This window comes from Diabrotica virgifera, chromosome 4, assembly GCF_917563875.1.
Source record: "Diabrotica virgifera virgifera chromosome 4, PGI_DIABVI_V3a".
Classification (NCBI taxonomy): domain Eukaryota; kingdom Metazoa; phylum Arthropoda; class Insecta; order Coleoptera; family Chrysomelidae; genus Diabrotica; species Diabrotica virgifera.
This window is the reverse complement of record NC_065446.1, coordinates 129,829,873-129,852,260: the sequence shown is the minus strand read 5'-3', so window position 1 is coordinate 129,852,260 and position 22,388 is coordinate 129,829,873. Positions and strand designations below refer to the sequence as shown.

Here is a 22,388-nt window from a genome sequence, read left to right as displayed (position 1 = left end):
CTACAATTATAAACTTTTTTGTTTCTGTCGTCGCAACAATAAAACTAATATATTATACAACATTTGTTTACCTCCATATTGAACAATTATTATTTACAGATCATTTCAACACCCAATCAGAGCCCGTATAATGACTAATACCATACTGTCGGTGTGCGCTTGCGCGCAGATTAATAATAAATAATCACCCTCAATCGCGCCTAAAGAAGTATAACTTCAAAAATAGTTGTTTTTAGAAATGTTTAGCGACGTATTAGTATAATAATATTTATGGATTACCGTCGAAAGCCGACATGATCAACCAAAAAAGAAGATGTATTTGGTGATTGTTCTAATGACATTATTGGGAGTGAAGTTTACTCCTCCTGGTTTAAAAACAGGGTATTGGAGGAGTAGACTCAAAAGACAGATTCACATCAAATGTCACTAGAAAAATCAGATTCGTCTGCTGTTTTGGTTGACTATGTCGGCCTTCGACAGTAATCCATTAGTCAGTATCGGACAACTTATAAGACTAATAACACTAATACGCCGCTAAAAAGTTCTAAAAACAACAGTTTTTTTTATATAACTGCAGATTAAAAATCTAGAAATTACAGGAATAATGCTGGAAACACAAAAAATCGCCGATATTACTTATTTAATCTATGAATTTTAAATGTCAATAGTGTCAAAATTTCATAAATGTCAATAGTGTGAAAATTTCATACTTTAGGACCGGGCTTTGCTGGTAACGACACATAGTAGTTTATTCGGAGAGATCTACATTTCACCAACGTCAAATAAGACTTATTTTATTTATTTATCAAATAAATATTTACTCTTCGAATAACTTGACGAAGTTTGAAGTTGATCTCACATTAAATATGTATAAAAAAAGGAAATTCGTCAGTTTAACAAACCGGCTTGAGCCAAGTCGAGCTAAGCTCGAGCTTGTGACCATCCCTATTGAAAATCGTCATCTTTCCTTCTTTTTTCAGTTTTAAATTGTTTAAACTCGAAAACGATCAACTTAGGAAAAAAAATGCATTTTTCTTGTTTAGAATGATCCAAAAAATCTGAAATAATATCTGCCCAGGTGGATTTTTTTTAATTTATTAGAAAGGTAATTTTTTAATTATTAATTAAGTCTGAACAAAATTATATCGGGCAACAAAATTATATTGTTTTTTATAATTGTCAACAAACTAAATTACATATCCAATAATTTCTATCCATCGGTGCAGATCGATCATATTTATATCGGATCCAATAATTTCTACTTCTACCGTAATTAGATTCAAATAATTGACGTCAAGACAAGTGTGTAATAGCGGTCGTCTATTAACGTGTAAAAAACATTCTTCCAAAGAAGTCCTCGTTTACTATTAAAAAATCAAAACGATCAATGACTGTTGCAAGGCAAGATCAACAAAACACCTGATTATGTATTTATTGTAATCGTGACACTGTTAAAACATTCACCTATGAATGCTGGAGATTCAAGGTCACTTTCTACTACAAAGTCTACATCGTCTACGATTAGTACTGTTATAATAATTCATTTAGGTTGAGAAATTTTGATAGTTGGGACTTAATAGTGAAATATATTTATCTATTTATAGACTGATTAAAAATACTAAAAGCGGATAAATATAATTTGTTGTTGCAATAAAACCAACATTTCGTGTATGTTGTCGTGTCATAAAAAATATCTATTTTGGTAAATAATAAAATATGTACGAGAGTTTCACCTCTAGTAAAAATAATAGAACATGCCGAGCAATATAAATTCCTGAGTTTGTAGCGGATTTATAACGAGTTTAGAAAAAATTTAATCAGACAAGTCCACCCAATCAATTTGTAAATATCTTTTATGGTCAATAAAAATTCAATTAAAAGTTCTATTCCTCGTTTTTAAACTAGGAGGAGCAATTCAAATTTAGCGCGCTGTAAGGCTTGTTTGTAATTGGTCCAACCGCAGGCAAGTTTACTCCACTAATGGCCGGTTTCACCAACAACAAACAAATCAATAAATAGTTATTCGTCGAATAAAATTTATTAGCCGATTACATTCTTATTGTGTTTCAATACAATTTTGATAGTTAACCTGGCGAATTTCCTTTTTTTTCTAGATATTTAAAGCGAGATTAACTTAAAACTTCGTCAAGTTATTCGAAGAGTAAATATTTATTTGATAAATAAATAAAATAAGTCTTATTTGACGTTAGTGAAATATAGATCTGTCAGATTTATTGGTCGATTAACTTTATTCATCGAATAAACTACTATGTGTCGTTACCGGCAAAGTTCGGTCCTAAAGTATGAAATTTTCACACTATTGACATTTAAAATTCATAGATTAAATAAGTAATATCGGCGATTTTTTGTGTTTCCATCATTATGCCTTTAATTTTTAGATTTTTATAAGTTGTCCGATATTGACTAATGGATTACTGTCGAAGGACGACATAGTCAACCAAAACAGCAGATGAATCTGATGATTTTTCTAGTGACATTTGGTGTGACTCTGAATTTTGAGTTTACTCCTCCAATACCCTGTTTTTAAACCAGGAGGAGTAAACTCAAAAGAGAGATTTACTCTCAATAATGTCATTAGAAAAATCACCAACTACATCTTATTTTTTGGTTGATCATGGCGGCTTTCGACGGTAATCCAAAAATATTATACTAATACGTCGCTAAAGAGTTCTAAAAACAACTGTTTTTTTTTTGTAGACTAAAAATCTAAAAACTAAAGTAATAACGCAGAAAACCCAAAAAATCGCCGATTTAACTTGACCTTTAACTACCCGCGCATCAAGTTATAGTTATAACATAACTACACGCGTGGCGTACTTTATACGCCACAAGAAAATGTATTTAAAAACAGCGGATTTGTTTTTTTTTTTGAAGAAATACACTTAGTTGATTGTTATAAACTATAAACCTTATTCAGCATCAGCGAATACTTGGAGTTCCTTCTCAGTAAGGCAATTGGGATTTATAACTAGAATATGAATCCACGATAAATAAAATTACTAATAAAAAATTTTTTGAAATGTGATTTTTTAAATGAGAAAAAGTATTGTTTATAAAGAAAAATATAGTTTGTGCCAAAATGCATAAAAACAATTAAAAGATGTACTTATATTACTACTTATATTACTATAATCTTTGCGTATATTGTTCACCACCAGAAACAACAAATAATAAACTAAATTACGATCTTTCCAGAACGCCGGCGCCGATTATAACGAAACTAAGGCCAATTATAAAGCACATTCCAGTGATAGGTTAGATAGATAAACAAGGTCAAAAATTAAATTTTTAAATATATTTACAGTAGAATTCTTATATCTGGCGTACAAAATACGCCAGCGAGAGTAGTTAAAGGTTAATTACCCTATGAAATACCAATAGTGTCAAAATTTTATACATTTCAAGTGGCAAAATTTCATAATAGTGGGGTAAACTTGCCTGAGGTTGGGCCAATTACAAACAAGCATATGGCGAGTTAAATTAGAATTACTCCTATTTTAAAAACAGGGTATAGGTACTAAAAAGGTTTCTTGTAGAACGACACCAAATATTAAATAACAAACCAACACAGAACACAGTATAAAAATATAATGTCGGCTTACTGCCAAAACCAACCAACTCCATTTTTGTTTGCCGATTTTGAGTTAATACTCCTTTGGACTTACAAAATTCTCAAAAAATGCACTGACAAAACCAGACAAGTCCAAACAGATGTTTGGACCAAAAAACAGAACAAACTCAAAAAAACTAAACTCCAATAATGACACTTTTATTATTAAAAAAAGAGATATTAATATCTATTTTTTTAATAATAAGAATATTATTTACCATATTCTATAGTTGATTTTTTAACCAAGAGGAGTAAACTAAAAAGACAGATTCACACCCAATAAAGTTACTAAAAAAGTCACCAAATTCATCTGCTTTTTTTGTTGATCATATCAGCTTTCGATGATAATCCATGCATATTATATTATACTAACACATCGCCAAAGAGTTCTAAAAACAACTGTTTTTATATAAAAGTAGACTAAAAATCTAAAAATTAAAGGAATAATGCAGAAAACAGAAAAAATCGCCGATATACTTAATTAACCTATAAAATGACAGAAGTGAAAAAATTTCATAAATGTCATTAGTGTCAAAATTTAATAACAGTGGAGTAAACTTGCCTGCGGTTGGACCAATTAGAAACAAGTAGGTATTACGGCGCGGTAAATTTGAATCACTCCTCTTGGTTAAAAAACAAACAATAGTTCTGCCAAAACAAGACAAGTGCAGATATATTATTTTCGCTGTGCTATTTCGGTCTAATGCACAAATTTCAAGTGAAGACTGTACTTATCTACCAACTTAGTACGATATTGTGCATGGAAACTTATTTAGAGATATACTTTATCCTTCAGTAGATGTCTGGACAAGCCGGTTTGTTTCTTGCGAGCCGAGCAGAGCTTTCCTTAACGAGATTGTCAATATTTTAGCTAATGCTCTAATACTTTTTCTAATTCATTTATTTTTGCTACGACTGACACTTTTGTTTGAGAATAAGTAATTCAGTCTACAATATGTATTTTCAATATACAGTGTGCCCGTAAATTACTACGAATGTTAAATTTTACATTCATTGTTATGTTTTCGAAATCAAGTGCCTAAATTCAAGTTCAAACCTTCTTATATTATGTCCCGATAATAATGTTTGCCATGTTTTATTCTAAAATATATTTTTTAATTATTGTTAATGGGAAGGTTCCTTATAAAAGGTGTTCCTAAATCAAACAAGTCCAAAATACTGATCAAGAACTGATAGAATAAGGTTTGAACTTGAATTTAGGTCCATCGTAATTTCAAAAATGATATTTTTTATTTATGTTTTTGAAATTTAAAAATCGTCATATTTCGTTCTTTTTTTAGTTTCAAGGTATTTATAACTCGAAAACAATCAAGTTAAGAGAAAAATTAAGAAGTCCTTTATTGTTTAGAATGATAAAAAAAATCTGAAATAATATCTGCCCAGGTCCAATTTTTTTTATAAAAAAAGTCATTTTTTAATTATTAATAATTAATTGTAGTTAGAACAAAAGGGTAAAGATATGGTAAGATAGGCAAAATGCCCTCACTCCCAGAATTCAATTTTATTATTTTTTTTACGTTCTCTGCAACTAAAAAATGAGATAACGCAGATTTTTAGCTCTCCACCCCCCTTACTCCTCCCCCACTGCCAAAAACGTAGATTTTTAGATTTAATTTTTTTTAGTTGGGTTTCAATTGATCTAAAAATTTCAAAAAATTCACACGTGTAGCTGAGGCTTTTACAAAATATGTCTATTTTTTATGGACCCATAGGTCGAGTGTACATAACCTCAAATTTTGTTTTAACTTTTTTAAAACCTATAACTTTTTTTTGGAGGGGGCTGCAGATCCAATTTTTTGCATTTTGTGTATTTTATCAAAAGCTATCTCTCTGATTTTTTTCAGATTTTTCCGTCAGGTGCGCCATCTTGAAAAATCAGGAAAACTGTATTTTTAGGGGGTTTTTAGGGATTTTCTCCATTTTATAGACTGTAACATAGATCAACTGAAGGTTTTTTAATAGATTATGTATAATTTGAAATAACTGAGTATTTAAGGATTATCAAAAATTGGGCAAAACACCTTTAAACCCCCCAAAAACCATGTTTTTTAAGTTATGTAAGGGTTTTTGCGGGCTTAATGAAATATTTTGAGATCGATACAGCCTGAATATATATTTTTTAATTTTTTACGTTATATGTGATTAAAAAATAAGACTAATCGCATTTTTAGCCCACCACCCCCTATCCTGCCCCCACAAAAACGTCAATTTTTCTATTTTTTTTTTTTTTTTTGTTTAGTTAAGTTGCAATTAATTTAAAAATTTTCTGAGGCTTCTACAAAACATATCTATTTTTTTATAGACCCGTAGGTCGAGTGTACAATACATATAACCTTTTATAACCAATACATATAAACTTTGAGTTGGTCACTTTATGACTTTCATAATAATAATTTTTAATCGAGTTATTAAGCCTTGAAAATAGCAATTTTCGCGTTTTTCAAATTTTAAATTGCATGTAACTCGACAACAGTCAGTTTTATAGAAAAATCACAAGAGGCCTTTTTTGCTCAGGTTAATCCAGAGAATCTCAAACAAATTTGTCCTAAGTGAAAAAATTGATTTTTTGAATTCGTTTAAAAAATTGTTTTCCGACCGCGGTACTGCCTGGCACCTTGTGGATTTGTTATAAGGACCCGTTTTTGAGTAAGTTTGTGCAAAAAAATGAATCGAAATAATTTACCTAATGGGGACAAGCATACAGCATGGACTATTTGCATTATGAGCCAAACGAAGATGGTTTGGAAAACATTAAACGATAGATACTGTTGTAGATGTGAGTTACGGAAACGGCAACATAACCATAGACTGTTGTTCGCATGTAGCTGCCATAATATGATATTTATCGCATGGAAGATATTTTACAAAAAGCATCAAGCCAGCAGAATATCTTACAAAACTCTTTGACAATACAGATGTTATACCTGTAATAGAGGAAGACAGCGATGAAGACTTTAGAACTGTAAAGTGTAATACCAACGAATATACTCTCCGAATACTCTAAGAGTATATACGGAGCTATATATTCTTTGGTAATACTTTCTTTATTCTTTTTTTTTTATGGTGTTTTACGTGGCAGTAAACGTGAAGCAAAATGACATTTTAATAGGCAGAGCAGAGAAATAGGTTATGTAGATGGTACAAGCACATGTTTGAATAATTAGAATATGTATAATGTAAGGTAATATTAGGGTACCTACTAAATACAAACTAATGAACAAAGAACAAAATGTTTTGATTCGCAAAACGACAAGAAGTATGATATATTAAAATAATGTATTTTTCTTAAATTGATTATTCTGTTTTATTTTTGTTTTTTGTATCCTACCTAAAAATATGACTACTATAAAAATATCACAATGACATATTTACTTATACAAAAATATTGCAAAAATTTGAAATTATTTTGTTAAATGTAGTTTACTTGAGGACAAACTGAGCAACAGATATACTGAGAAAAAAAAATGAAAACGAAAAAATGATGATTCATTGGGCAGGTTGAGAGGGAGGAGGGCTAAAATTGAGCTAAGGCTTATTTTTAAACACATCAAACGTAAAAAAAATCGAATAAAAATATTCAGGCTGTATTGATCTCAAAAAATAGTAGGCCTGGATCCCGCGTACCAAAAAAGGTTGATTAATAGCAAGCTGAAATATGTTAATAGTTTAACGGTGTCTAGTCGGACAAACTTTGATGTAGGTATGGAAACAGGGGAAGTTTTAATTGTGGAACGTGTTATCCTGGCAAGTTTATGATTGTGAAAACTAGCAGGTTGTTTTTAAGTTTATTCAATAGTAAATTATATAAAATATCCCTAAAAACTCAGTTATTTCAAATTATACCTACATAACCTATAAAAAAACCTTGAGTTAATCTATTTTGAAGTATATAAAATGGAGAAAATCCCTAATAACCACCGAACAAATCAGTTTTCGGATTTTTGAAGATAGCGCATCTTACGGAAAAATCTGAAAAAAGTCAGAAATATAGTTTTTGATAAAATAAACAAAACACAAAAAAATAGACATGTAGCCATCATCAAAAAAAATATACGTACCTATTAAAAAACAAAAAAAAAGAGGTTATAATATGTACACTCGACCTTCGGGTCCATAAAAATAGATGATCTGTAAAAGCCTCAGCTTGTGCTTGTGAATTTTCTGTAATTTATAATTATTCTAAATGGGAAATAAGTCACAATTTAACTAAAAAATGACCATTTAGAATAGTTAATTACAAAAATGCCACAAAGAAATAGCTTCAGAATAACATTTGTAATTGCAAACCAACTTAAAAAAAATAAAATCGAAAAATTGACATTTTTGGCTATGGGGGAGGGGGAATAGGGGAAGTGGGCTAACATTGCGGTGAGTCCTAATTTTTTAAAATCATATAGAACGTAAAAAAATAAAAAAAATATTCAGGCTGTATCGACCACAGAAAATATAATTAGACCCGCAAAAATCCTTACAAAACTTAAAAAAAAACATGGATTTTGGGGGGTTTAAAAGTGTTTCGCCCAATTTCTGAATATCCTAATATACTCAGTTATTTTAAATTATACATAATCTATTAATAAAACCTTGAGTTGATCTATGTTGCAGTCTATAAAATGGAGAAAATCCCCAAAAACCCCCTAAAAAAACAGTTTTCTTGATTTTTCAAAATGGCGCACCTGACGGAAAAATCTGAAAAAAATCAGAGAGATAGCTTTTGATAAAGTACACAAAATGTAAAAAAAATTGGACCTGCAGCCCCCTCCAAAAAAAAGTTATAGGTTTTAAAAAAGTTAAAAAAAAATTAGAGGTTATGTACACTTGATCCATAAAAAATTGACGTGTTTTGTAAAAGCCTCAGCTACACGTGTGAATTTTTTGAAATTTTTAAATCAATTGCAACCCAACTAAAAAAATTAAATCTAAAAATTTACGTTTTTGGCTGTGGGGAGAGGGGTAAGGGGGGTGGCGAGCTAAAAATCCGCGTTATCTCATTTTTTAGTTGCATAGAACGTAAAAAAATTAATAAAATTGAATTCTGGGAGTGAGGGCATTTTGCCTATCTTAACGGGGGGTACCCTTTGATCGGTCCCCATGACGATTTATAGTCTGGGCAGATTATCGGTGAATAGGCCATTTTTGGGAAAAGTTATTTACCTGCAATTTTATTGCCGGAATCGAATCTCATGATTCTATACATTAATAATATAGGTATGCAAAGTCCGCAGATGGTGTGCTACTTTTTTTATAAACAAAATGGCGCCCGAAAATCGTGTTTTTTTCAATTTTTGCTCTATATCTCCAAATATTTTAATTTTACACCAAAAACACCCAAATAAAAATTCACCGTAATTAAATTCTGCATAGAAACGTTTTTTTCCCGATTCACTTCTTCGAAAATTTTCCCCGGAAAATGCGGGTTTTTCCAACAAAATCTTTAATTTTCAACTAAAATTTTAGATAAGTAATTGTTTATCAATAATTAAATAACTTTGTAATATAAAAGCTCTTTTCGCATAGATTATAATTCCAGAAGCCGATGGAAATTGAATGAACAGTTTAGCAACAATTGAATTGTTAATTAAAAATTTACGGTCGCTATAATAACCACAATAATTATGATACACAAGAATAGCTATGATTTGTGAATAAAAAGACACTGTACCTATCTAATGTAGTTTACAGAATTGAAATTGGACTATTTAAACGGCCTCAGGAATATTTTAAAATTATAAACGCAATTTTTTGGCTTTTAAACAAATAGAATATCTCGGGAAATATTAAATTAAATTAAATCATGAAAACGGTATTGGAAAAAAAAGCGGCAGGACGCTTATTTTAAAAGAAAAAAAACGTTTAATTGTGATAAGTGGTTCCTGAGATAAAACCGGTCAAAGTTGACCGGCATTTACGGCAAAGATATAAACAATAGGATCATAATTTTCAAACCATCACCTTTTTATTTTTGTCCTCTTTCTCTGCACCAATTTTCATATCTTTAAAATACTCATAACATATATTATTATAATAAAAACCATCGACATTATGAGTGAAAATTGCCAAAAATAGCAAAATGTCAATCAATAATTAGGTTGGAGAAAATGTAATCTCAAAGTTCAAAATCGGTATACGTTAAAAAAAAAGCATTTTCTCGTCTTCCCATGGAGTAATTTTCTTCATTCTTTATTTGTTCCCAAGTAACTCGAGTAGAGCCATCTAACTAACACATTATTAAATGTCAAAGTTGCTTTTGTTTTAGATACTTCCATATTCTATCGATAGCGTGTGTTATCTATTAATTTCTGATTGTTTGCAAAGGTTTCATTGAGGTAGTGAGATGTGGTTATCAAAAGTAGATCTTCCCTTGCGAAAATCGCTTTGAAAAGGGGAAAGAAGATAATTTGTTTATAATAGCATGTTAGACGAATATTTTTGAAGTATGTGTGAGTTTGCACATGTTACGTATGTGTGAGAAATGAGACGGTACGGTGATGTTACATTCTTGGACTTCTTGGATTTAATAATGGAGATAGTGAGCCCTTCAATTAAAAGTGTTGTTAATTTCCATTAAATTTTGGTACAGTATAACTGCCATATCTCAAATGTGTATTTACAGTCGGTTATTAATAAAATACCGATCCAGTGAACGTCAATTTTTGTTTTCAAGGACAAGCAAAACAAATTTTTTAAATTAATTTCCTTTGCCTTTTGAAGCGTACTTAAGAGGAAACAGTATAGCGATCATCAGGTAGCGAAAACGCGTTCCAAGATTACGGATGTAATTTTGAATATTTTTTCGAGATATTTGGCACACATATTCGTAATATAATAAAGAATGGTGGTACAGAGCACAATTTGAAAAATATATTAATACATATGTGGAAATTACTCTGTAATTAAATACAATATTACAAAAAAGAGCCTGTACCGCCATTAAGAAGAACAAAAAAAATACACTTTCTTCAAATAAACTTTTTTATCCGATGCCTAGATTTTGAGTCATTTTGGAACTACTAAAATTTTTTATTTCATTAGTAGTTCCAAAATGACACAAAATCTAGGCATCGGATAAAAAAGTTTATTTGAAGAAAGTGTATTTTTTTGTTCTTCTTAATGGAGGTACAGGCTCGTTTTTTTAATATTGTATTTAATTACACGGTAATTTCCACATATTAATATATTTTTCAAATTGGGCTCTGTACCGCCATTCTTTATTATATTACGAATACGTGTGCCAAATATCTCGAAAAAATATTCAAAATTACAGCCGCAATCTTGGAACGCGTTTTTGCTACCTGTTGATCGCTACTGTATCACCTTAAGAGGAAACAGTAGCGATCAACAGGTAGCAAAAACGCGTTCCAAGATTGCGGCTGTAATTTTGAATATTTTTTCGAGATATTTGGCACACGTATTCGTAATATAATAAAGAATGGCGGTACAGAGCCCAATTTGAAAAATATATTAATGTGTGGAAATTACTCTGTAATTAAATACGATATTAAAAAAACGAGCCTGTACCGGCATTCAGAAGAACAAAAAAATACACTTTCTTCAAATAAACTTTTTTATCCGATGCCTAGATTTTGTGTCATTTTGGAACTACTAATGAAATAAAAAATTTTAGTAGTTCCAAAATTACACAAAATCTAGGCATCGGATAAAAAAGTTTATTTGAAGAAAGTGTATTTTTTTGTTCTTCTTAATGGCGGTACAGGCTCGTTTTTTTTTAATATTGTATTTAATTACAGAGTAATTTCCACATATTAATATATTTTTCAAATTGGGCTCTGTACCGCCATTCTTTATTATATTACGAATACGTGTGCCAAATATCTCGAAAAAATATTCAAAATTACAGCCGCAATCTTGGAACGCGTTTCCTCTTAATAGATATGTCTGTATATAAATAGCCCAGTAAATGGCCGTTTTGGAGTGTAATTTTCAGCGTCACGACGGATTTGTTTGAAAGCTTGAATTTAGATTCTACTTATAAGGTTTTCTATATCCTCCACTTCAAATTTGGCCTTGTGCCGTTGGTTCCTTTTACCTCGGGGTGAAAAACATAGGTTTAAAATAAACCCGGAAATAGATAAATTGACTAAGTCAAAACAACTTTTTTTCCATAGACTTTTTATCTAGCCAATACTTTTCGAGTTGTTGGCGAGTGAAAATGTTTATTTTTTAACAAAAAAAGCCATTTTCAGGTGTTTTTTGCAAATAAGTCAAAAAGTAAGTAGGGGGCTTGTTGTAACAGGGGTAAGTAGTAACACGGCTTTTTCATAGGTTATTTTACCGTTTTTAACTAATTTAGCTGACACAATTTTATTCTCTTATCGCCCTGCAAATGACACCGTCTAGCCAGCCATCCTCCAATAGTTGCAAATATGTAGTAGTTTTGTGCACGTGCTTCATTTGGATGAGGTAATTTAAAATTTGACTTTTAAATTACTTAAAAATGAATCTTTCGGTGTTCATTTCTTTTCTAAATTTAGTTATACTTTGATTTTGCTTAACGATTTTACGATTAGCAAGATAGTTTTAGTTATTTTAATAAATATTTATACAAAAGTGTGCTAAATGTTGTAACAAAACGTTGGGGCTTGTTGTAACATATTACACATTGCGCTGAATCTTATTAAATTTATGATCTGCAATATAAAAACGTATTATTTAGTTTAGTAATAGTCCAGAACGAGACAACGTAAAAGAAAATCAGAAAGGGCAACTCAAAGCCAGGAAGTGAAGTCTACGAGTTAGGTTCAGCGGAAATTTTAGATAATCAATGTAGCATAAAGCAAGCAAGTAAAACAGCACGGACTGTGTCATGTATCTTTATAACGGTATAGAACCAAAGGAAAACATTATGAATCTACAAGTGGGCTGTACTAAACCAGGGATAGTTTTTACAGCCGAAGAAGTAAGTAAAATCGCTTCTTATATTCTGAAGTGCACCGAAGTATATTTTGGACTAATTCCCATCAAGATGCGAAAACTGCCTTACCAATATGCTGTGCAACTCAGTGCTAAGCAACTTCCTTCTTCTTGGTATCAAAATTATAGAGTTGGTCCAGATTGGGTCCAAAATGTTATGCGTAGAAATCTACATTTATATTTAAGAACACCAGAAGCCACCTTATTAAGTCGAGCAACATCTTTCAACAGGGCCAACGTTGGTATTTTCTTCGAAATATTCCAAAAAATTCGAATTTTCGTAATGTTACAACCTGCCCCAATAGATGTTGCAACTAGCCCCAAGCCAAGCGTGGGGTAAGTTGTAACAATGCACTTTTTTGGTAAAATGCTAGTTGATTAAAAAATAACAGTCTTCTTAACTTTTCTTCAGTTCAATTTTATTCAGAAAGAGTTAAACTAGTGTTTAGTGTTTAATTAGTGATAATTGGGAAAATAGCTGTCAAGATATATTTGATATTATGAAAATTGTTACAACTAGCTCCATGCTCCCCTATTTTATCGAAAAAAATATTTTTAGCAAAAATATAGCTTATAAAAACTGGAAAATAATGGTGTGTTCATGAAGTCTATCGACCCAGTCAAAGCAAAGTTGTAGCTCAAGAAAAAATATTGTTCTTATTCGTCAAATTCGAAATCGAATATTTCAATGTGAAATAACCAAAAAATGAAGCACTTTTCGGGGAAAACTCATTGAAACTTTTTCAGAATGTTAAAGAAATCTTTATTTTTATTTTTTATAAAAGTTTTTAACACCAACACTAAGCGAGTTACGCTCAAAATAAACTTGTCCCCTTTTTGTAAAAGAAATCTTGAAAAACTCCCCCTATTTAACACTCCAAATGAAATTAATCGTTACAGCTTTACCATTTACTTTATAGTACGTATTAATATGATCTGTAAGTTTGACCGGTTGGAACTGCTTATTTTTAAATAAATTTGGTTTCATACATAGTTATATTTGTTTTTAATTTTGGAAAAATGCCGTTTTTTCAAAATAATTAAAAAAAAGTGGTAGGGATACGAAAAATCTCAAAGAGTAAAAATATGTAGGTTTTACCAAAATGTAAATATTTTGGTTTTATTTTGTTTTTCTGTAAAACAAAAATTGGTAAAGATATGGCTGTTCGAAGTTTGCATACACTCTTGTTTAGTGACTCGTTCAAGTCTTTTCAACTAGAATCCTTTCAAAAATAAGCACTTTGAACCGGTGAAACTTACAGGTCGTATAAAAAATACAAAAATTAAGTAAATTGTAAAGCGGCGATGATTAATTTCATTTGGGGTGCTAAATAAGGGGAGATTTTCATGATTTTTTTTTACCAAAAAAAGGGCCAACTTTATTTTGAGCGTAACTTGCTTAGTTTTTATGCTAAAAACTTTTATAAAAAAAAATTGTTATTAAACACTTTAAAAAAGTTTCAATGAGTTTTCTCCGAAAAGTGCTTTATTTTTAGTTATTTAACGTTGAAATATTCGATTTGAAATTTAAAGAATAAAAACAATAATTTTTCATGCGGTACAAATTTGCCTTGGCTGGGTCGATAGACTTCGCGAATACACATTTTTTTATAAGCTAAATTTTTACTAAGAATATTTTTTTCGATAAAACACTTACTCGAACAGTATTGAATTAGTTAAAAAAAATCTACTGTCTACGTCACGTTCATTTACTGGACTATTAATAGATATAATATAAAAAGTGGTTCTTCGAAATTATTAGATTAAAGCTATTGTTAGTTTCGGAAGTATTACATGTAACACTTTTATTGGTAGTGAAAGCATCCATTAGCATACACTAATGATTTTATAATATATTCGGGTAATAAAATTCGTGTTCATCGAGATAGAAAATTACTCTAATATCTTGAAACGTACAAATCAAGCTAAAATGTGGGTCAAAGGCTAGACATGAAAATGTAATTTGGAAGTATTCGATCTTGAATTTGTATTATCCTCTCTCGCCTAACGGCACTGAATATTGGAGCATTCTTGCACGGTAGCTGTAAAAAATGACAAGCATCGGACGAACGCAAACAAGGAAAGAAAAATTAAACGAACAATACTGTCAAATATACAGCTTTATAAGATTTTACAGATTACTCAGTTCAGAAGACAACAAACAAGTAGAAATATGCAGATAATACATAAAATCAAAAGTCTTTGAAATCTCCTTGTTTTTATGTAGACATGACTCGCTGTTTTTTCAATGTGCCTCCAGTACGTTGCCCTATTGTTTTCGTGGTCTTCCCACTAATTCTTCCTATTGGGGAACCGTCTCTCGCTTATTACTACACTGGCGGGCAAAAAATTTAGGTCACTAGATGAATTATACACGTTTGATGCCTCGAATTTTCTAAACCTGTTGTCCGATTTTAGTGATTTTTTTAGTATCTTATAGCTTTATTATTTAAGAATCTCAATGTATTAATATTGTTGCTAGACAGGTAAATGTCATTTTATACCGGGTGTACCAATCATACTGTGTTTTTTCGTTAAAGTTCGGAACATTCTGTGGAATATTATAGGCTAGATAAAATATTGAAATTAAAACTCATTTGTAGCCTTAGACTTTCTTAACATTTTCTTTTTTGATTCATTTACATATGTTGGATAATAAAAAAGTTAGGTACTTTAACAACTAGCCATGTTCTTCATCAATACAGGGTGTTTCTAAATAAGTGCGAAAAACTTTATGGGGTAATTTTGCATGAACAAATAATGACTGTTTGCTTTATAAAGATACGTCGACAAATTCTTCGTTTCCGAGATACGAGATGTTGAATTTTTTCTTACAAACTGACAGTTAATTTTTTGCTCTAAATTCGGTTGAGATATGCAAATGAAATTTGGTAGGTTTTAACAGGTAGTTTTTATTGCGCATTTTTTGACATACAAATAAGAATTTTATATTCACCATTGGCGTGCATACAGGATGTATCTAAAATATTTATACCCGTATGCACGCCAATGGTGAATATAAAATTCTTATTCGTATATCAAAAAATGCACAATAACTACCTGTTAAAACCTACCAAATTTCGTTTGCATATCTCAACCGGATTTAGAGCAAAAAATAAACGTGTCAGTTTGTAAGAAAAAATTCAACATCCCGTATCTCGGAAACGAAGCATTTGTGGACGTATCTTTATAAAGCAAATATTCATTATTTTTTCATGCAAAATTACCCCATAAAGTTTTTCGCACTTATTTAGAAACACCCTGTATTGATGAAGAACATGGTTAGTTGTTAAAGTACCTAACTTTTGTATTATCCAACATATGCAAATGAATCAAAAAAGAAAATGTTAAGAAAGTCCAAGGCTACAATTGAATTTTAATTTCAATATTTTATCTAGGCTATAATATTTCACAAAGTGTTCCGAACTTTAAGGAAAAAACAGTATGATTGTTACACCCGGTATAAAATGACATTTACCTGTCTAGCAACATTATTAATACATTGAGATTCTTAAATAATAAAGCTATAAGATACTAAAAAAATCACTCAAATCGGACAACAGGTTTAGAAAATTCGAGGCATCAAACGTGTATAATTCATCTAGTGACTTAATTTTTTGCCCGCCAGTGTATATTTGTTGTCATTTGGTTTACGTGGTCGTTCCATTCTACTCTTCTGTTTCTTATCCAGTTATTAGTGTTCTCCACCTGGCATCTCCATCGTATATTTGTAGTTCAAGCTCTGTTCCATAGTGTCTTACCATCGATCTTTCTCGAAGGGTTTTCATCTCTGTTGTTTCTAGCATTATTTTTGTAATTACTTTGTCGTTTTGTATTTCTGCCGCGTATGTATAATAATAATATCGTATGGCATTTTTGCCGGGGAGATCCTTTCGGATAGTTCCAGCGCCAATTACATCTTTAACCCTGTTTCAAGTAACTAGTGTCGATGTACACTAGTCCAGGAGGACCGACGGCTTAACGTACTCTCCGAGGCACGGTGAGACGGCTCGTGTCATTATTGGAAATGAAAATGGTTTGTCTTTGGCAGGGATCGAACCCACGTCTACTGGCGTATGAGGCCAGCGTTTATGCCGTTACCCACGGCCGCTCACTGTGATTGGTCTGATCACTATTTGTAAATTCTGCCTTTCAATTTTTTTTCGATATTTTTATTTCCGCATATTGTTTCATTCAGACAACCTGCGGCTCTGTTTGCTCTATTCACTTGCCCTTCCACTTCTGTTTCGAGCCTTCCATAGCTAATAGATAGTGTGATGCCTAGATACAATTCATATGACAAAATATTTTAAACCTAACGAAATGTATGTCACTACAGAGTCCAATAATCATTGTCTTTCACGTCGTCCTCCAAGTTAGTTATAATTGCTTATCTATTTATTAAAAGATCTAATAGTCATCATTGCTTTTCCTCGGTAAACTTTTTGTTTGGTTACCTTCTCTTTTCTTTATCTCTTATTTGTACCCTATATTTCTTCTTCTGCAATAAATTACTATTCCTTTTTCCAGCGATGTTCTTTCTAAATATTCTGAATGATGATTTAATTTCTTAGCCCAGTCGGGTTAGACGAATAACAGGCCTAACCTTTTTTTTTTTTTTTTTTTTTTTTTTTTTTTTTCCGAGGTGGGAATCTTCTTAAGACCGTCTGGGAAGGTGTCCCAGGTGTGTCGGATTCGGCCCGCCCTCTCTGTATCACGAGCCGCCTACCGACTAAACCCACCTCCTCTTTCTCCAGCCGACGGGTCTGGAACCGCTCTTAGCGAGCATATCTGACCCGTCGACCTTACTCATAGCTCCCCTCCGGCACTTCTAGCGTGCATTCCATGGATTGGTTGGCCGCTCGGCCGCCCCCCGCGCACGCTCCGCACCAGACAGGCCGGTGAAGCGACCGCCTAGCTCAACCCGTGCGCGGGTAGGTCGACCGGGGTGTCCCCAGCCCAGGATGGAACGAACCAGAGAATGTCAGTTGGCAGTTACGAGCAACTCCAGTCATTCATACTTTCATCTATCCACGCTGTCTCATCCACCCATTCATACTTTCTTTCATTTAACCCCAAACATTCCTTACTTTCATCTATGCACACTTACTCGTCCACCCATTCATTCTGACATTTAGATGGGACAGTCTGTGTAGGTTGGATGTAAAAGGTCCTTCCCCACTGATTGTCCCAAAACGATACAAAACATGGTATAACATACAAAGAAAGAACTAGAGTAAAAGGAGATGAAAAGAGAAAGTGGAGATAGAATTAGAGAAGAGAGAAGAAAGAGAAAAGAAGAATAGGAAAGAAGCAGAAGAGAAAAGAAAAAGTAAAGATAGAGAACATAAACAGGAAATAGAAAGATAAAATTGATCAAAAGACGATTACTTGTATAGATAAAATTAAGTAAATAAATAAATAAACTACAATAAAATAAATAAATAAATAAATAAAACCATGTAAGAATAAAAATAGACAGTCAGTGTGGTTTGGATGTAAAGGGTCCTCCCCCCTCTGACTGCCCGCCACGACACAAACACATTTTTTAAATAAATAAATATAGTGGTCATCCCGTCTGCAGACGCCTCTCCTTCTCTTCCTTGTGTTTCATTGTCTTGGTGACAAAAGCAATGACCAGGTCGAAGTCTCTCTTGCCATTGATAGCTTTATCAATTAGCTCGTGAGGCTCGCCTAGAGGGGATCCCAGACCCAGCTGCAGCTCGGCACGCCCCGCATGGTACGCAGGGCACACGAACACGACATGCCGCGCGTCATCAACCACCCCACACTCGGGACACAGATCGTCAGCGGTCTTCCCTATACGGTGGGTATATTTTCTGAACGATCCATGCCCCGTCAAAAACTGTGTGAAGTAGTAGTTGACGCGCCGATGCCGACACCCGCACCACCTCACCACATCCGGGATCAAGGATCTCGTCCAGACCGCCTTCTCGACTTCGGCTACCCATTCCCTCTGCCACAACTCTATACTTCTCTTTCTTTCTAATGGTCCTGAACCTATTGCCCCATTGCCCCGTTGGTACATTCGGACTCTCTCTCCAGCCAGGATGTGCACCGGCACAGAACCAGCCACCACCTGTAACGCAATGGTTGATACAGTTCTGTACGCGCTGCACACCCTGATCAGAGGTTTCCTTTGTGCCCTGAGAAGCATGTCTTTATATTTTTTCATCCGGAGGACCTCGTACCATACCGGGGCCCCGTATAATACTATCGATAGAATGGATTGTAACATAACTGTTCTTTTCTGTGATCCTGGGCCCCCTATGTTTGGCATTAACTTGTTTAGTACCGAGGTCCTTTTTTCAGCCTTTCGACATGCTTCCTGAACGTGTTGTCCGAATGCTAGTCTATCGTCTAACGTGATGCCTAAGTATTTCACGGTCTTTTGGGGTCTTATTTCGGAGCCATTGTACTCGAATATTATGTTGTTTCTGTATCTCGGTCCCCTCAAGATTATCGCTTCAGTTTTCTCTACTGCAAGTTTTAAATCGTTTTCTTCTATCCATTCCGCGGTTCTCTTTATTGCTTGGTTTACTTTTTCTATTATGCCCCAATCGCCTTCGACTAGTAAGGCCAGATCGTCCGCGTATGCAATCGCTTTTACTCCTCTCTCTTTGTTTATTTCTAGTACCCCGTTATATAATATATTCCATAGTGAGGGTCCCAGGACTGACCCCTGGGGTACTCCCGCGGTCATTTTCATCTTCTTTTTCTTTGATATGCATACGGTTCTTTCAGATAGGTAGTCCTTTATTATGTTGGACAAATATTCCGGAGCTCCACATTCGACTATTCTGTCTACAATGAGGCCCCAGTTTGCTGAGTTAAAAGCGTTTTTTATGTCCAACAGAACAAGGACTACCCACCTTTTCTTGCTTGCCTTTGCCGAGTCCTTTATCCAGGTTGCGGCATCTACTGTCGATCTGCCTTTCCGGAATCCGTACTGTTGATTAGATAACGCTCTCTCATCTTCCAACATGACCTCCAGTCTCTTCTTGATAAGTCTTTCGTAGAACTTACCAAGGCAGTCCAGGAGGCATATTGGCCGATAAGAGGCTGCCGAATCGGGGGGCTTCCCAGGCTTCAGGAGTAGAACTAAGTTCGCTTCCTTTAAGTCCCTGGGAAACTCTTGCTTCTGCAGTAGGTCATTACATATTCTTCTGATCAAACCTGGTTTCTCTGTTGCTATTATCTTGATTGCCTCTGGAGGCAGCCCGTCGGGGCCGGGAGCTTTCCCCGTCTTCATCTCCTGACCAGCGGTTTTAATTTCATCTTCCGTGAACTCCTCTACCATTGTTGGAAAAATCTTAACAAAGTTTTGGACTGTCTTCGTGGGGAAGAGGAGTTCAGCTGATTCCATCCGCTGGTCCTCGTCAAGTTTATATGGGGCCATTATTTTCAAGGACTTCATGGTAATTTTATATGCGTCGCCCCATATATCCTCATCTAAAGCTTTAATCAGGGCCTGCCACTTTTCTTTTTTACTTTGTTTTATTGTTTTGTTTAATTTTTTCTTCTGTTCTTTGTATATTTCATTGAGCTCGAGGTTGCCCTGGCTTCTCGTGTAATTCCTTCGAGCTCTGAGGCATTTCTCCCGTAGATCTTCAATTTCATCCGTCCACCAGTAGGGAGTTTTTTGGTTGTTTTTCCTTTTCACGGTGGCCAACTTTACTGCGCTCTCGAGTACTCCTCTCAGTTGGCCAAGGTCAGAAATCTCTTCCTCATTTATTTTTCTGACCTCCGATAGGTACGTATTTGTGTTAAAATATGTTGTAGTGTGTCCTATCGGCCGCCTTATTCCCCCTTTAACCCTTATTTCATATTTGATGTATCGGTGGTAGGTAAATAACTGATCGTCGAGAACATCCCAATCGTGGACTCTTCTTGATAGCCCCTCGCTTGCAATAGTAACGTCAATATGTGTTTGACTGGCCCCCCTTACGAACGTAGGTTTATTATTATTTAGAACTTGGAGGCCAGTCTGGGCTATCCACTCATTCCAGAGTTCCCCCTTTTTGTCGTTTATGGGGGAACCCCACAACCTAGATTTTGCATTGATGTCCCCGGCGATCATAATTTCTTTTTCGTTCGCGGCGGTACTCATTATCTCATCTACTATGTCTTTGTATCTAGGTAGAGGGATGTTCGGAGACACGTAACATGCCAGGAGGCTGAAGTCCCTAAGTCTGATGAGGACATGATTTTCCCCCCTGACAATGGCACGAACTCCCACATCCCCATTCCTAATGAGCACCGCCACGTTTTGCTGGCTATCTTGTACCCACCCACCGACCGATGTAATTTTCTTATTTGGTTCGGGGACGATGAGCAGATCTATTTCTAGCTTGCAGGCTTTTGCGTGGACAAGATCGTGCGATCTGCGCGCTCTGCCCACGTTCACCTGCAGTATCCTTATACCAGGTTGATCCTTGAGGTCCGTTTAGGTTCAGTTCCCTGAGGTCTCCTCTGCAGCGGATTCGCATCCTATTATTAGGTTAAAATGTCTAAAAACTAAAGTGAATAAATAAACAGGTATAGATAAAATAAATAAATAAATAAAAGAAATAAAATGTATATAGATAAAATGTATATAAATAGAAATTTTCAATAAATAGTATATATAGATGAATAAATAAAATAAATAAAATTCAATAATTAAGTTAAATAAAGAGAGTGTATAAATAAATTTTATTAAATTGAAATAGTGGTGAGCATAAGGTGTTTTCCGTGAAACTTTGTGAGAGGTGGCCTCCTGTTTCGCAGGTGGGCTGTATAGGGGTCCATTTCTGTTCTCCAGGAAACCATCTCTCACCTTCTTACTTTTATTTTTTTTCTTATGCACCCTTTGGGGGTTCCCTTTCCCTTCCCCTACCGTACACCCACGCCCGATAGGCTGGGCATTGCATGCGGTCCATGCGATGACCTTCTTCATTACAAGTGAGACAGAATGCAGTGTTACCACACTGCACTGCCGTATGCCCTGTTTTCATGCAGTTGTAGCAACACGCTACCCTGCTCTCCCCTTTACATTCAAATGTGCTATGCCCGTAATGGAGACATTTGTAGCACCTCATCGGGGTGTACCTCTCCATAATGGGACAGAACACCCAGCCTATCGCTATCGTAGTGTATCGTCTCAATTCCTCCGCTTTCGTAGGGCGCACGGCTATGGTTGCCACTTGTTCTCCGTGCTGGTTTGTTCGTAGCATTTTTATGTCTACCTCGTCCTGTGATATTCCGGTGTATGCTTGTATGGCTTCATGTAGGATTTTCTCCGTGACCCCTGGGTCCAGACCAGTTATTGTGAAATAATTCTCTTTGCGCCTTACTGCCATACTAATACCGGACATCTTCGTGTCCATCTCCCTTTTTAGCTTTTCTGCAGCTCCCCTTCCTTTAAGCTTCACGAGGATGTCCCCCCCTTCGGTTTTTTTAAGTCTATCCACCTTCACTCCTATTTTCCCTATATTTATTTTCGCATTCATCTCCTTTAAGACGTCTGTATATGACTTGCTCCCGGTTTTAATTAGGAGGGATTCCTCTTGCTCGTTTTTAACTTCTTTATCCATTTCTTTGCCTCGTATAATTATCTCCCACGTTATTTTTTCCCTCCTACCCACGAATTCCAGGGCTTTTCGTACCTTCTCTTTGTTTATTTCGTTATTAATTGCTACCCGTATTATTTCGGGCGGCTCCTTCCTCTCTTTAATTTGTTTTAGGGCCTTCTCCGCCACTTCATATATACCTTGGTCCTTAATTTTTGCGACATAGGTATACC

At 34.2% G+C, this 22,388-nt stretch overlaps 1 protein-coding gene across 8 annotated transcripts in view; it reads left to right on the top strand.

Annotated features, from left to right (window-relative positions):
- Positions 1 to 22,388, top strand: part of LOC114335878 (E3 ubiquitin-protein ligase CHFR) — a 251,327-nt gene that overhangs the window by 209,604 nt on the left and 19,335 nt on the right. The gene's annotated exons all lie outside the window — the stretch shown is intronic.